Raw genomic sequence first — 14,340 nt, forward strand, 5'->3', positions numbered from 1 at the left:
GGCGTCCTACCTGCAAATGGCTGCGGAGGCAATGGCAGTGCACTGCACATGTGTGTCGAAAGGAGTCAGAGCTACCAACCAAAGCTTATCTGCTGTAAATCTAGACGATTGCACTCTTGCGAGAGAGGAAAATCCGGACATACAGTGGACCGCTTTGTACTTCGGGGCACAGAGACAACGCAGAAACATCTGTATGCACGTGAATGCACAGAGTTAGTGAACTGCAACGAATTTTATTGGAGACAGACCAAGGCCTGCAGTGACATTCCTATCTCCAGTTTTTTTAATGAGAAGATTATTTCGTTTCGCTTCAGCTATCGTAGCTCTCATGCTGTCATCTCGTTTTCTCACTTCGCTATCGAAACCAAAGCCGGCTGACGTCTTTGAAGTTTCAGACGTAACTATTGCGTATGTGGTAGCCCGATTCCGATGCGTTCTGGTTTGCAATAGGTCCTGTTGGTACCTACCTCATTACTTGAAATGGTTTGAACGAGAAGACTGGCCGAAGTGCACAAGCGCGTCGATAGAGCTTACTTGAATAATGCCGGGATTCGCGGCAAATTTAGTTAGTTCTCGCCGTTGCCGCTGCAGGCTGAAGCGCCATGGACCATAGCAGTGCCACAGACCGCTAGTAGATGGCGGCAGCTCACAACAAAGCCTCGCTTTGAAGGAAATGACGTTGAGCACCCGGAAATTCGACAGGGCACTCGCGGTTCGCGATGGCCGTCGGCGGCCGTGTTCTACGTCTGTGAGCTCCGGAACAGGTGGGATTGTGAACAGTCTGTGCTCGTGAAACCCTGTGATTACCCGCTCCTGCGACGGCGGTCGCTGAGACCTGCGCGTGGGATATCTTGTTGACAGGTGAGCAAATTTTGAAGCGTCCCATCGCTGGTCTAAATCTCGGCCGAAAAGAAAATGTGTCTAAAAGCGTTGTGCGGTGGAGCCGTCATGTGCTTCCTCCGATAGAGCCTGCGGTGAAAAGGAAGCGGGTTGTAAAACGGCGTCGTTCGGCTTTTGTCAGTATGCCCCGCGTTGTTCTGCGAGCTTCCTGTCCATTTAGCTTCTACGCAATTAACGAGGTCTTCTGCACTCATTTAGGGCCATGCAACCTTTTTATCTATTTTTCCCTCTCCTTTTGGCACTGCTCTGGACCCGTTGTCTGAGCAGTAGCTCCAACCGGTGCGCTAGCGGGACGCTTATCGACACCGCCGAAGGCGCTATCTCTGAATGATTACCGCGTTATGGCCTGGCTTGTTTCTCTCAACGCCTGCAAGAATAGCCAGCAGTAGTTCGAGTGTAAAGGAAAGCTTTGTCCATAACGCGGCGAAGAAACCCCAATGAAGGTTTTGCATGAATCAGCAGCTTGACGCATCCTGTTCGATGAGAAACATAACGCGGCTCTCGCTTGACAAGTGAACCAGTGCGTTTCGCTCAGCCTTGAACCCCGTGAAAGCGGCGGCATATCTGGGAAGGGTGGACTGCCACGGGTAATAACTACGTACCGTCTCCGGCTACCTCGGTAATAGCCGCCTTTCGGAGAAGGTTCGAGAGGGCAGTTAACTTGGAGATCGTTTTTAGTAGCTATGAGGGCTATCGTGTCCGGCAACGCTATCTGGGTTCTGCGGTACCTCACGGCCATGCATCACTTTCTTGTACCCAGAGAACATTACACAGCACGCTGTACGTCTCTTGAAATCGCCTGGCACACGTCAATTCATAGAATAGATGGCAATAGATCATCTACTCCGAAACCAGCGAGTACAGCTATTCAGTACTTTCGTTTTCCATTTTTGCTCAGGTCTAATATGACCAGTACCTGTATTGATGCAGTTCGATTCGAAAACTTGTACGCTGGATATTTCGCCGCGAAGTTGCACGTTCGTTTCGTGCAGTTTCAGTTTCTATGCAGTACGTTATCATGCAAATGGCGTGATGCGTCACATGCTTCCGATGTCATGCGTCAAGTCATCGACTCGCCTCGTATTCATTGGTGACCGATATTCACCTATGTTCTTTCTTGTAAGCCTTCTCAGTGCGAGCTGTCTTATTGAAATAGCGGTGGTTTATCTGCGACATATCAGTGCCTCTTCGTAAATCTTGCTGGCCGCTTCGCCTTCCTTTGTTTCTTATCGTATTGCAATTAGGTATGTCGCAACAGTACAACGCAACGCAAACAAAGGCTGCAAGTGCGCTGCGTGCAAGAGCGAGTCTTGTGACCGAAGCCAGTGTCTTTTGCTGTCATCTGTCTAAGGCCGTACTGTTGCGTAATTGAGCACCAATTAGCGGGAAGAACGCGATGAACGATGTCTTCTGTACGTTCAATAATTTGACCCTATACTCTTCGATTTTTCTTTCTCATTGCCTCCTCTTTTGTTTTCGTTTTTCTCTTGCATAACCCGTGCTCAATCGATCCCGTTGTTATAGGCAGCGCAACTTGGCTGACATAATCTATCGGGATTGAGCAATGGGCGGCTAATTAGACTTTGTGTCAAGCCTTCAGTGCAGCAACTCAGCAATTAAGTTTTGTGCCATCAAGAAGGGTAAAAACATTGACATTTCTTTCTTTTTTGTCTTCACAGACATCGCTTGTTCGCACCTTCGCGGTTTTATATTAGGATTCTCCTCACAAGTTTGCTCTTAATGCGGGTAGCTGGAGTAGAGATAACTGATTTAGTAACAGGCTTTAAAGATTTTCAATACAAACTTTTCCTTTGCATCTTCGCAGTGTCTTAAAACTAGGTCACAAAAATGAGCGTTAACTTCAAAGCCGTAATATTTGTACGGATGTAGAGAAATTTGTTTACAGCGTAATAGGCGGGATTCAATGATTTTTAAATTAGGAGACCAACGAACGAACAAAAAATACGCGCTTCTACCGAGATTATCATTCAACAGTTCCGATGAGTTTTGAATATTCATAGACGCATGTGCGAACCTTATCTCCAGAAAAAAAAAATCTTTAGGATGGCGCGCTGACTACCTTGCGTCAATTTTTACCCACCGCTCAAATAATCAAACCATGGAGGCTAAATATCATCGGATCGTCGCAGGACGACGTAGCTGACCAAATCTTTCTTCGTGTCCATGGGGCTGTGGTTAATTACCGGGTGAATTTATTATGACATGGCAAGTTATTTTCCGCTCCTGACAGCTACTTTGTTTCTTCAGTAGAGCCACTGCAAACATATTTTCATTCATTCCTCTTCTATGGCATTTCAGCACGCCATCGTGTGAGCATACCCTCATGGGAAAACTACCAACGTGGGAGCTCGTACTACAGTCTTTTTGTTTATGATTATTATTTGTAGATTTACACACGAAAGCGTAATGCCATGAATCGGGTGCCTATTTAGAAGTCGCAGGATGATAGCAAATTGTACATTCAGCGCGAAGCTCGCGAGCTAGCGACGTGCCCAAGGACTTCTCCAGCGCTATACGGTGCAGGCTCACTGGCATTGCAGCATTTTGCCTGTTCACGTGGTGTCTTCTACAGGATACCCTTGTGGTTGTGTCACGAGCTTTTAGATAATGTCGTGAAGCCTTCGTGGTCATTATTTGCAGATTGGTAGCCCCTTGCGCTGATCGGTAGTTGTGTTTCTATAAGTTATTTTGGTCCGTGTACATCCTCTACTACATATATTTTACGGACGGCTCCTGTATTTCTGGAAGTCAATGCATTACGCACATGTCACTTGTTGCACGGAGCGAACTCATGGAAACTGGCTGCGGGGGTCTTACCGGGGTATTGTGTTTAGTGCGGACACTTCGTCCATCTGTGAGGAGAGCTGTCGGATTGCTGCTTAAGCCGTACTCGCAAGTGTCTGACCGTTACCAAAAACAAACAAATAAACAAGTAAGTAAAAAATAAATAAGATCCCGGAAACAACGAAGGAACTCCAGAGTTGCATACGAAAGTTGTCTGGTACCTCCGTACATTGGCTACCTCTTCACGCCCTTTGGCAACAAGGAACAGGTCGCATTCAGATTGCTTAGAATTACACCCGCAAATTTAACGCACTCTGCAGGTGAGTAGAGAGAGGGAGAAAAGCGACAGTATGACGTGTCCTTCCGCGCCTCTCCCGCCACTTGTTTGTGGCCTGTGTTGCTGCCTCTCGCAGTAGCAGTTGCCGACGGGCGGCAGCCGAAGAGCTTGATGGTCGCGCGTGTGCGCGAAAAACGTCCACCATCTGCGATTCGCAGCCATCGCGCGCGTCTGGATCGCAGGTTCGCTGTACCTGGCATACATGTAGTATAGTGCCTCCGGCGCTGAGTTGTTGGGGCGTCTGACGGCGCTGGACACGTCGTTTAGTTCTGGGCTGCCCTGGCGGCCAAGGCGGGGAATCCGGTTCGGAGAGAAAGTGACCTGGCGGTTGTGGTGCCGTGTTTCCCTCCCTACGTAAATGGAGGGTTGAGGGGGAGAGGGGGGAGTTGATCGCGGCCGACGTGGCCTTTCTTTGTACGAGGACGCCTACCCTCAACGCGCTCCCCCTTTCCCTTTCCCCCAGCACCTGCCGCGGCGTCACCGTCGTCGTCGTGGCCCCAAGGCTACTGACCTTCCACGTTAAAAGAGCGTCCGCCGCGCACGCGTGATTCGTAGACGACGTAATAGCGGACGAGGAGGCCCCGACGCAGGCAGCGCGCAACTGCCCCCCCCCCTTTCTCTCTCTCTCCTCGCGTCGAGGCGATGCTTTACCACGGGCCTCAGCGCTGCGGAAAGGGGACAGTGCCATGGCAGTGCCAGACGCCTTCCGAGTGCACCGACGTGCTGGATGAATTTGAATACTGTCGCGTTCCTTGGATTTGACTCGCGTATGCGGGTTATCACTTCGCGCTCGCGGTTGTCTGCGTGGTCAACCGCACGGATGCGTTGATTAAGCCGTTCCGGCCCCGTGTGAGCCACCGTTGAGGTGTGTGGCAAAGGAACTGTCGGCATTGCATTCATTTCGTGACGAATTGCTTCTCCGTCATTTGCCACGCGCCGTGTACCTACATTTGCACGAATCCGACGTAGTCGGTTCGAGTGGGCTTAGTCGGGTTGAAATGTGGTTGTTGGGATCTTGGAAGACGCCATCGAAATGCACCGAGGAAGCGCTTTGGGGGGAAGCGTCGCCGGTGCGGGTTGAGTCAGCTCTCTACAGTTCAGGTATCTACCGACAGGCTAGCCCGCTGTCTATCCTCTTCCATGCCTTATCAAGACAAAAATTGGCAATTTCGCCCCAAAGGCGAAGCACTGACTCCGATAGCAAGGTTTAGCGTTGCGGTTGAACTTTTCGGTCGTTGTTCCAACTACACGTGGGTCCGACTGAGGCGGACGTGATATACACGGGTACGTCACAACTTCTGGCACACTTAGAAGCTTTACCACAGGGCCTGTAATGACATCGAACAGGATCCACTACGAAGCCCGTAAAGAGCCGCGCCAATAAAATTATGTCACTTTCAGATTTGAGCTGTGACATTGTTTCGCACTTTTAATCTTTAATCGTCTGAGAACATTTAACTTAAAAAGGCATGATCTGCGAGTGTTACGTTCCGTGACGTTTGTTTGTGGGCTGCCATTCTAAAAAATGCTGAGGAATAATTTAGTCAGAAATGTAAAGACTCGGTATGAGCAATTTTCGGGATAGTATAGTCAATATAACTCGCATATGCAGCATGATAATAGCATATAGCATGGTATGACACATAGCATACATATACCGAAGTATGTGCAGAGCCTCAAGGCAACGACGACGGCCAAATTTCGCTTGGAGTGTCCACATAATAGCTATCGCAATAAAGACAGTGACAGGAAACCGCTTTGCCAAATTCATTTCGGTCATCCCGACTTCCGACTAGGTCCGCTCACATTCGTGGCCTCGCGTGAACGAGGCTGTTGGCCGTAGAAAGGCGTCGAATGGGGAAAAAAAAAAAGAAAGGTTGCAACTGTCGATTTTCCTTCCAGGTCCTGTTGCGTTTTGCTTGTCGCAGGGAGCGGATTTCAGTCGTTGTGGCGAGTTTTTCAGCGCCTTGCAATAATTATGCGAGCATAGGTGGAGACTGTGCTGCGCTCTCATTGTGGTGCAATATATTTCATTGTGGGCGGGGCTATTCCAGGTCGCACCGCGGTGCGCGTTGCTTTATTTCAGAGGTCGGCATTAATCATGCGTGCTTCGCGCAAGACCGAATCTATTTTTTAAAATTTACTTATTGTACATTTTTTTTTTACTGCGGCTTAATATAGGTGATACGAATGCCTTGTGATAACAGAATAGATATGTGTATGATCCGGAACGCTCTTGCGCTAATGTGCTTCCAGCCAGCATTTAACAAGAAGAAAAGAACTTCTTGCCGCCAGAGTGCCGCCCGCCATTCATATACCGTGTATATATAGACTCCATCAGTCAAGGAACACTTATTACTCGGCGACACAAAGAGTGTGACGGATTCCCCCCACTGGTGGTTTCCATGCATTTCTCTCCGAAATTACCTCATATATTCCGCACCCTTCTCATAAAGTATTTTTTTTTTTTATCTCGGCCTTAGGTACCCTTTTCTAAACGTCATTGAATATGATTTGAAAGAAAAAAACTTCGGTTCATTAGTTAAATTATATTGTCGCACCGATGAACAGGGCTTAGGAGAAAAAAAGGATTCATAATCGAAGATAAGTTTTGACCCCGTCGGGGGCGCCTACAAAAATCATCGAAATCTCGGTGCATTGTTAACTGATTTACACCCTTGATGGTTCTTAACGGTGCAAATCGGCCTACAACTGGCACCTATACGCCCTTAAGGGTGTATGAGTGTTATACTAAACAGAAGAAACGCCCGTTAGGGTGTAAATTGGTTTGTAGTGTACGCGGGTCTTTTTTTGCATTCTGCTTTCTGCAGCCCAGGGCGGAACCCACGAAGCCGTGCTTAGCAGCAGACTGGTTCATCAAGCCCGCACGCAAACGTATACGAAAACAAGCACGAGGAAGCGTTCCGCGCTTCAAAACCAGATGGGCGCCGACGAAAGCCGAGTCGACTGTAGTTGCAGCGCAGTAGGTCGGATCGTAAATTATTTTGAAGTCGCGGATGCTACAACTGCTGTTCGTAAATTCTCAGGTTTTATGAGACCTGCTTTGTTTTCCGCTTAGCTTATTACCCAGCTGACGCAGCTGCTGTATACGAGGCTGCGGAGAAACGCCTGACATTCGCGATGCCTGCATGTGTCAGCGCGCAGCGTTTAATGCGTTGCATGTAGGCTACCTCTCTTTAATGCTGCGAGCGGATTGCTTTCTTCATTTTTCTTTTTAGTATACTGCACATCACAGATAACGAACGATTGCTCACCTTTCCAGACGCATTTCTGTAAGACACAGGAATTACCTGCATAAGATTCACGTGTGTCCTTTGAAACAAACCCTGAGTTTTTCGCGGTGTAACCATCATATCGACATCCGCCTTCTGTTTTCCTGTTCAGCTTGTTCCAGATAACGTTGCACCATGCGTTTGTGGGTTCCTCTCCGCGTGTTCGTTGAAAGTAGAAGCAGCTGCGCGCATGCGCAGTAGCCGTAACGTGCATATGGAGCCAGAGCTTCTCGGCTGCTACTCTGGCCCTTTCAGCCAGTGTCTGCACTTTTGTACGCGCCACTTTCTTTTTTTTTTAGCTATAGCAGCTGCAGTGGTGGAAAAAGAGCGCGCGAAGGAGATATAAAACACGTACATGTATAACAAAAAGTAAATTGAGCCCCTTGCCTTACTAAATATTGCCTCGTTTCACCTCAGTGTGCTGAGCGGTGCTTCAGGCGACCCCTGTATATACTGAACTGTGTTTGACGGAGTGTAGCACGTTTCGTAAAGTGTGGCCCCGAAGCCAATAATAAAAATTGTGCACGTTCCTTCGACCCGTGGATTCTCTTTACGAGAAAATGCGACACGACTGACTGACTGACAACGTCGAGGGCTCGTTCATGTACCATCCACCCGCAGAGGTCGCACGACCAAGCTGTTCGCGACTGTTTTGGGTCAGTCGCGCTCAACTGCTTCATTTTTCAGTCGTGCGATCTGCGGTCGCAGAGCGTGTGCACCAATCAGATGTGCAGGAACGGGACCTCCGTATACGCTTGCACTGATTCTACGCGACGATCGCGTTACGACGGGCAGGTCGCGCTTGCCGGTGTTAACGTCCGTTGCCGCGATTCGCCTCTTGGTCGCCACTCGCGGTCAGTCGAGCGAGCCCTTTCGATCTCCGTGGCGAATGCGTCCTACATCGAAATTTAGTTGCTCTGTAATTACTATCTTGCTGTAGGGAATACGAAAATGAAGAGCTACCAGCTTCACTTCCACTTCATGGAATCCCGAGCGCATGATTTGGAATAAAGATGTCTATCTTTGACACATTTGTCAACAATCTACTATAATTTCGTGACTGAAGGGGCTATGCGCGCGATACAGCTGTATTCGATTTATCAGAAAGACTGATCTTTTTCGCGGAGTTTGTAACAGCTGGACATCCGACATCGTGCTCTTTTGCCTAATGTCAGCTGCATTGTGGAACATCTATACAGAAATATAGTGTAAAAGAAGGCGGGGGGTAGGGGGGGGAGGGGTGGATAAGAATGATGCCTCTTTGTTTCCGCGAGTCTTTCGGGTCGTGTATCGACTAAGTTACTCGTGAGCATATTACTCCAGTTGGCGTCGGAGAAATCGAGAACAAAGAATTCGCTTGGCGATTGTTCTCTGGCTTTGTCGCCTATTCGGAGCGATCGATCACGGGAACTGACTGATCGAAGGCGAATGAAGAAAAATTGACCGCCAGCTTTCCGCGTATAGAAACAATGCAAATTTGAGCACTTGGGAGCAAACTGACTACGGCGACCGCTTGTGTGTGTGTGTGTATGTGTGTGTGTGTGTGTGTGTGTGTTCGAAGGGCGAAGTTTCCTTGGTCCACCCTACCTTATAGGCGGAATTCGTATATGATTTATGGGAAAAAGAGTAATAAATATTGAATAACGGCGATTCCAACGTATAAAACTACCCAGTCTGCGATTCGCGCCTGAGCGGCCGCCGCTTCGGCCGACGGAGGTTGACAGCTGCAAGCGTTACAGCCTGTATGCACCGATGACTCACAGAATGGAACACCTTCGTTTTCCCTTGCGGTTGGATTTGACAGAATACATTAAGCACTTTGCATACGCGATCGAGAACGAATCTAACTATACGAATGTCATGTGTCCCGCGCACGAGTGTGCCGTGTTAATTGCGAGTGTTAACATGGGCGCACGTTCGGAAGCAATGTTGCGACGAGTTTTATTAAGCCGAAAGCCTTTGTAGGCTTATTTTTAGCAGACCTGACCGCCGGAGTGTCCGCCGTAGCGTCATCACGCCATATGAAGACATATTAAAGACAGAATGAAAAATGATTGATAGTGACAGTTAGTGAATGGTAACGTTAGACATTGGTAGAACTTAATAATGACTAGTAATGACTAATAATGACTACTAACGACAATGAATTGGCCAACATGTCTAACGTTGAATTGTAACGACTACAATTGATTAGAACTGACTAAAAATACTTAGTACTTACCAGTAATCACTAATAATGACTGAGACGACTTGTAATGACCATTAATGACTAATAATGACTCAAATGACTTGTAATGACTACTGATGACTGTGATATGACCATGTCTAACGACGGCTTGTAATTACCACAATTGATTAAAAATGACTAAATATGCTTACTAGCGAGCAGTAATGACTAATGATGACTTGTAATGACTAGAAATGACTACGAAACGACCAGTATGTCTAGCGACAACTTCTAACGACTACAATTCATTAGAAATGACTAAAATGCTTAGCATTGACTAGTAATGGCTAATAATGACTGAAATGAATACTAATGACTATGATATGAACATGTCTAACAACGGCTTGTAATGACCGCAATTGATTGAAAATGACTAAATGTGCTTAGTAGTGAGCAATAATGATTAAAAGAAAGAAGAGAAAGAGAAGAGGCAAAGAGAAAGAGGCAAATGATAAGGAGGATGAGTAGGCGTTCGCCGTTCACCTCTTACGAGATAGCTTAAGAGACCCTGAATTTTTTAACACCTCCGGGCGGAAGTTTTGTGTGTGTGTGTGTGTTTTCATACATACAGTATGCAATGTGTGCTATATATGTAGGTATCTTACATGTATGCGGGTATATACATGCATAATATATAACGAGCTTAGATACGGCCCCTGATATGAGGGTGACGAATTGAAGCGGAGGAAGTCTCTTCGCGCTCGTGCGCTGTTGTCGCGGGGACCCTCGTTGATAAGCACGCATGCACAAATTATAACATTTTCTGAGGACCTACAATCCTTAATGCATATGCAACAGTTACTTTCTCGGGGAAAACTCACACTGAACTATCAAAAAATAAAAAAAGACCACGCCACTCTATGGTGTTAACTATACATATATAGCGCCCGACTAGTTTCCATGTATGAGCGTTACTGTTAGAATGTGTCTAGATATTCGAACTTTATAGGTAATATAATGCGGGATTAAAAAAAAAAAAGAAACAAGAGGTCTTGCTATGGTAACGGCAAGAGGAGTTAAGTATTCAGAAAATTGGTCTTCTCCTTTTCCAATTATGCCGCTTCCGCGCGCTGCTCTTGCTTCTTTCAATGCTCCGACGTTCACGACGTGTCATTTCGGGGCCGCGCTTCTCGACCAAACTTCTCGTGACCCTTAGAAGAAAAGCGGCAGCAATCTTTCATACACTGCCTCACGGCACTTCGTGTCGCAACCATCGATGGCGCGTCCGGATTATGCCGAAATTTTTGCGCCCGTCGCATCCTCTCCGACCGTCACCTTCTCTCTCGAGACGCACACGTCGCAGCGCGCGTTACAAGTCGCCGGCGGCGTATGCAAATTCACGGACGACGTACACTGCGTCATGTATAATTAGTGCGTCGTAGCGTGTCTAGTGGGGCATCTGCAAGTCTTTACAGAAGCTCTCTCTCTCTCTCTCTCTCTCTCTCTCTCTCTCTATATATATATATATATATATATATATATATATATATATATATATATATATATATATATATATATATATATTCATGCGCGGTGTTTTACGCCGTCACGTGCGGCGAGAAATGACGACGAGCAACCATGAGAAAGCGAGGATGGTGTACCTGCTCACCCCATCATTAGGAGCGAGTATCAGTGCCTTTGGCCCTACGGCGGAAGAGTCAGACGGAACCGAAAAGAAGAGAAAGAGTAAATTACACACGTTGGCAGGAGAAACAGGTTGGCTGGCTTCTGCCGCCCGTGTATTATACGAACGTCTCTCTCTTTGGCGGGAGTATGTGGTGCTTGTGTATATGTGCGCGAGCTTACGGTGAAAATTGCGCATTCCTGTGACGAGTTGCGAAACATTCGCATGTCGTGGCGCTGTTCGGCAGCCGCTTGACGTTCGAGGTCGCCAGTTTTCGATGGACGGGTGCGGCTGCCCTGTGTAGCACGTTCATTGCTGCAGGACTTCTTTTTTTTTTTTTAAGTGTCGCTTCATTTCTATCATGACCCACCGGTGGGCCAGAACTTGCCATGCTCCTCCGGTGTTGTCGTGACCCCCCGGTAATTCACCAGGGGGTTGTGCTTTCCCTTGAAACTTTCTCGAGGTGGAGAGAGATGGCGCCACAATGCGCCAGATCCACATCTACGAGAATTTATCCTCTCTTTTGATTTGTATCGTTGGTGTCGCTTGTGCACTGCAGAAAAGCCCGGCACAGCCGCCCAGCCGTGACCCGCCGATGGCCAGACCGCAGTGAACGTGCCGAATGGAGTGAGGCGGAACGCGAAAACGCTCGATTATCTGCGCTGCAATGTGCTTGCTTAGACTATGCGTTGCAGGTGTTTGCAGTTCAATTATACGTCACTCAAGTCTTGAAGACAGTGTTACGAACGAACACGAGGGAGCAGGTGACGCAGACGTTGTTCTGTCATCTGTCATTTACTAAACGCTGGCTTATTTTGCGCCCTTTCCAAAGAGGAACTATGACCGATCGAAATGGATCCGGAGCTGTCGCGAATATTGCAGGCTAGTTACTGCGCTGCACGTTATCCAATATTTTCAACCTCCCCTTCCAATAAGAACCCCCTCCTTATACGAAACACCTGGGTGTCGTTTCGTGGGGGTGTTGTGCTCTTCTCTGGTGTGCGTGACGTCGCTGGTTCGGCTCCCTGTCACGGCAATCGTGTGCGCATGGAATGAAACGTCGGGGAACCCCTGCTGGTCGAAATACTCAGAACCCTCCGCCATATATATGCCGCGTCTCCCAAAGTGCGCAAGCGCCGTGTGGCTGTGAGACCTAAAACAGTCGTCATATTTGAGTGCGACGCGAATTTGGCTCGCCTGAAGCGTAAGTTTTAATATTATTCTTCGCTGGGTGTCAACGGGAAAGTGTATCCCCGTGCAAGAGATTATTTTCCTGCGCCAGGAATGCGACGCCGTGAATATTGTTGCCTGAGGGGTTCACCGTTAATTCGTGCACGTCTCTGTTCGAGTGAAACTGCAGGTTTGTTCTCTGAAGAGCTCAGTAGCGTAATGAGGGAAACACGGCGATTTGCGTCCCTCTGTTTACTCGGATGGCTTCGGTTTACCCAGCTCGGAATCATACGACGTGCACGGACATACAATTTGTGGTGTTCGCGCGGATAGCGAGCGCCTAGAATGGCATCTCTAAGCGTGCACCAGAGAAAGCTCGCGGCGGTATATCGGCAGCGAGAATAACTCTTAACAGTAAGCAGGAACTTGGCAAGCATAAATGCGAGTGCGAATACCGTTGGGACGGAAGTATTCCCAGACCGGTGCTCATGCGTCTGACTGGCCCTCGTTAAAGGGGTTGCTGACGTGACATCTTCGAGTATTCATGGTCACGACGCAGTATCCTCCTGGGAAACGAAACCAAAACCGGCTGTGGCGATAACCTGAAATTAATTTATTTACGGCGCTCCGAGGCTTGTCACTATTCTTCCTGCAGTTTAAACGCCTAGAACGCTCATTTAACGCAAAAAATATAGAGTTGTCGAAAATAGCATGTCGGTATCCCGCCAACAACCACCGAAGCTGTCACATGCCCTCAGTTTGAGAGTGACCGGTGCGCAGTTCGTCCGCATACCTGCGACTGTCCCGCAGCTCGCGCCTCGGAAACTCCGCACTGCTTACACGAGTAACGTCGACTGCGAGGTCGTTCGCTCCTGTGTGTGATTTAAATGGACAGTACAGGAGGAGAATAAGTTGCTGCGCTGTATTGGTGAATTACGCAAAAAAAAAAAACGCCCTTACCGCTAGAGCCAGAAAAAGGGTGCAAAGTCGAATGGCGACGTCGCTTCGACGTTCCCACACCAGCGCGCTGTGACGTCATGGATTTAGACGTAGTCCTCACGGTCGGACCTGCAGGTAATTTTTCTACTCTATGCATGGTATTTTAACCGAGCCAAACACGGAACTTAGCAAGTTTAGAGGCCATTTGCTGCGTCTCATTCGCACAAATAAATAAAAACAAAAACCCTGTGTAGTTCGTGACGTCACACTGACGTACAGATGCAGCGCCTTCCACGAGGGAAAGGAGGAAAAGAGAGAAAAAAAAACGCTTTCACCATCATTTCTTTTTCTCTAGTAATCAACCTATTACCACGAGCTGAACGAATGTCCTGAAAAAAAGAAAAACTAATAACTTTCGTTAAAGTTAAATTAATTTATTGCTTACATTTACTGTCCATTTAAACGGATGTCAGCTGCTGAGTTACAGTGCCGTAACAAGCCTGTGGAGGTATTGAAAAATAATAACGATAAAGGGGGGAAAGGGGGACGAGAGGGAGTACGTATGCTCATCTTTGTTCTCCTTTTCCTGCTACCGGGCATTAAATGCGCACAGCTGCTCGCGGCTAAACTGTCTTCCGTCGGCAGGTTTCGTATAGTGCCGTGCGTATCGTGCTCAATTACGAGCTAAGCTTTGAAACCGGAAGCGCGTGCGCAGGCTTGCCTGCCGCGCTTGATTTGACGTCTCTGTCACACTTCGCGCCCGTCTGCGAGCGGTTTCCGCCGTCTGTTCTGAGCTGCCACTGTTTTACGCCCACTCATTCGTCAGCTCTTGTCACTTGCTCGTTTTGTCGCCCGCCGTCGAGTGAAGCTTTGACAGAGGCATCCCTCGTGATTGATAGTCGGTCTGTGTGTAGTTCTGTGCACCGCTTGCTCGCTCCCTCCGCTCCAGGATTTGCGGCGACGAATTGCGCGGATTGGATGGGTGAATATTAGAAAGCAGCGCAATGCTCTTCGGGATCGGGGTGGTGGCGAATGCGGCCCTGGG

General features: G+C 48.1%; 1 protein-coding gene across 1 annotated transcript in view; it reads left to right on the top strand.

The window, feature by feature from the left end:
* Positions 1–705: 705 nt before the first annotated feature.
* Pgant5 (polypeptide N-acetylgalactosaminyltransferase 5) overlaps positions 706–14,340 on the top strand; it is a 388,718-nt gene continuing 375,083 nt past the window's right edge. The window contains exon 1 of the mRNA XM_075682004.1: positions 706–861. The gene's annotated coding sequence lies outside the window, so the exon portion shown is untranslated. The remainder of the gene's footprint in view (positions 862–14,340) is intronic.

The sequence above is a fragment of the Dermacentor variabilis genome, chromosome 2, assembly GCF_050947875.1.
Source record: "Dermacentor variabilis isolate Ectoservices chromosome 2, ASM5094787v1, whole genome shotgun sequence".
Lineage (NCBI taxonomy): Eukaryota > Metazoa > Arthropoda > Arachnida > Ixodida > Ixodidae > Dermacentor > Dermacentor variabilis.